This window comes from Cupressus sempervirens, chromosome 1 (assembly GCF_028749045.1).
Source record: "Cupressus sempervirens isolate cs-2001-9-10 chromosome 1, ASM2874904v1, whole genome shotgun sequence".
NCBI lineage: Eukaryota > Viridiplantae > Streptophyta > Pinopsida > Cupressales > Cupressaceae > Cupressus > Cupressus sempervirens.
The window spans coordinates 512,894,726-512,898,067 of record NC_143118.1 but is presented as its reverse complement, the minus strand read 5'-3'; positions in this window follow the sequence as shown (position 1 = coordinate 512,898,067).

Genomic DNA, 3,342 nt, shown 5'->3' with positions numbered 1-3,342 from the left:
CACACTTTCTCTAATCATACATAAGATTTTGCATCACATAAGGCTTGCATATTTTTCATGCTTTCTGTACAATAGTTTGCATCACATAACACTTTCCCGTCTATCATAGATAGCACACTTTATTTGTGCAAGATAAGATCTTTACTTATACCTTGCATAATTACAAAACTCTGCTTAGTCAGCCTTCATGTGTTTACATGCTTGACATAATATAAAATAGCTTATGGAATAATATCTACATAGTTAGCTCATCATAACTTGGTAATTATTTTGTAACCAATATAATTCGTAAGACTGTACAATCCAATTCTCTGCTATTCTCTATTCTACACTATTAAATACCTGCACTAGTATTTTAATCATAACTCACATCATATTGTTCATACACATTTGCACACTAACACACATCATCATGATACTGTCATGAATCTTTCCTCAACTGCATACAAGCTAATTCTCAATGAGTTGTCCATACACTTAACATTTATTCTCTGCGCTATTGTAAATTGTTTAACGCTTAGACAATTTTCTATCTCTAATGGCATAAATGAAATGTTGAATATATGTTTCCATAAATGGAAACCATTAAGACATCTATTTGACCATATTGACAACACATTTGCCTCAAACCTATGACAAAAGGAGTACATGCATAAATGTTTCAACCATGAATCTTTTGATTACACAAGTATATTACACCAAGGAAGTAATTAGACATCAATAATAAGCTTAGTCAAGAACAATATCAATAGTTAATATATTTACTACATGAACATAAATCATCATTTACATGGGATTTTTGGGACTTGAAGGGCCTTGACCCAAATGTTTGCACACATGGGATATATATTAAGGAGGGTTGCAACCTATTTATACAACCTTAAATAAAGATGTATCTACTAGTACAAGATAGAATTAGGGTCAAGCTACAAAATCCTTTCAATGTAGGGTTTATATATATCATATCTCAGATAGTTAATGGGTTTCTCCATTGGTCATTGTTCCTAAATAGGTGGGGGGGAAGAGTTTCTATAGATAATATAGTCTTAAAAGTTAGACCCATTAAGTCAGAAGCTTTAAGGACTTCTTAGGCCCCTTTTTAGTGATCTAGTAGAACAAAGATGCATTTATGCTAAAATTGCACTTTTCCTCTTTTTTTTTGGTCTATTTTTGACTATTTTTCTCTATCCCCAAGATCTTGGAGGGTATTCTAATGCAAGAAAGAATTTGGGTTAACGTTGAGGTTGACCTCAACTTCAGGTATTTTACCTAGAGATCTCAAGCCTGTTTTGGAGTTTTCATTTGTTTTATGCCTAATATTGTTGGCTCTTTTGATTTTGATTTAGAAATTGCTATAAAATGATGTTTGATTACATCATTTAGTGATGCATTATTTGCATATGCAAGCTCTATCATCACAAAGTTCTATGAGAAATCCACACTTCCAAGTATACAATCCATCATTTGCAAGTAATCTTTCAAGTTGCATTCAAGGAGTTCAATCCAAGCAAGAAAGGATTCATTGAATGCCCTTATTTGATGTTTGTAAGAATTTGCCTTTGGGCAAAATCACCCAAGATCAAGAAGCTAAAGCACTAGCACAATATGGACCAATAAAGTATGATTAGAATAACAATATGAAAAATGAATTGATGTACATACACACTAGGAGTGCCTAAATATAAAGGCCTCTAGACTGACTAGGAGCCATCAAAGTGATAAGACTCACAACTAAGCACATGTCCACTAAGAGTGGATTATCATCCATTGAGCATAGAAGTTAGTGTGATGATGAGAGGATAAGGTTAGCATGGGTGTGTCACATAAAATTATGTTGTGGGCACCATGTGCTTAATTAGAGTGTGAACAACTATGTTGCGTACATAGCAACTTAGATGATTATGCAAACTCCAGTGCTGTAGACACCATGTGCTAAATTAGAGTTGCTAATTCCTATGTTTTCAACAAGACAACTCAGATGAGTATGCATACTCCTAGGTGTCTAATTAATAAAAAATAAAATAATGCATTAACCTAAGTACACTTAAGTAAAGTGTAATAATAATTAGTTATTTACACTAGCATCCACCCTTAAGTGCAACTTAGGGGAATGCACTTAAGCTTACGAAAGCTAGAATGAAGATGCATGATGGGTCCCAACTACTAGGCCATGTTAGGTACCCATGTACAAGTGCAATGCAATCTCTCTAAAAATGAAGAAAGAGGGAAAACCTCATGGGAAAAACCCTCCCCCAAAAAGAGAGATGAAAAAACAAGATGCATGGATGGATGAAGTAATTAAGACCCCCCATTATGACATACATCATGTATATACAATAGAGAAGTATGAAAAAGGACAAAATCTCAAAAGAGCAAAAAGTGTGCCCCCCCCCCCTCACCATAAGAGAGAAGAAGAAGAAAGGAGACAAGGTAGTCCCCCCAATGTAGAATGTCAATTAGTGATAACTGCTCCAAGATGAATGTAGAAGCTAATCCATGACTACTGAATAATGTTCCTCCCTTTAGGAAGAAACAATGTCATAGGTACATATGAGATGCTTCCCCAATGTGTCGAAAGAATCTTGAAGATGAATGATGTCTCTAAAAATTGCTCAATTGTCGTTGTGTTGATACTGACTATTGCCCCTTCCAACACTACTGAAAAGAACATGGTCGGATCTAGCAAGGATGAACGTAGAACATATTCCAAAGAACCAATTGTCTCCTCGAATGACAAAGAGACCTCCTACAACTACTGTACATAAGGATCCACAATCATATCAACCTTGTAAGATTGATCATGTAGAGAATGGACAAGAGGGTCAGAGTGGGCCCTCACAACAACTGAAGAAGGATCTTCTTCATCAAAGAGAAGATGTATATCATCAATAGTGTCTTCCAAATCTATTATGTAGGACTCCACAAACAAACCTAAAATATCTGTTATGTAGTCATCCTCGATTCTGGAACTGGAAGACAAGGTGTACCCAACTGCACTGAATTACATGGACCTATCACTGTAGCAATGTATGCATGTGGAATGTGCTAATGTGGTGACCTTGTTCTTCATCCATCAATAGGATCTGTCATATCTAAACTTGTTGAATCACCATCACTTTTGTCACTATCAGTTTCCATAATGTATGAAGTGTGGAGAGGATTAGAGGATAAGCTAGGTGAATTTTCCTCAAAGTGAACATTCCTCTCTATGAGTATCTCATGAGTATTAGGATCCATAACTCTATATGCCTTAACACCTTCTTCATATCCAATGAAAGTACAAAGCCTTGGTGGTGGTGCCTTGCATTCCTATGAAGATATGTGTGCCCATGCTAGACAACT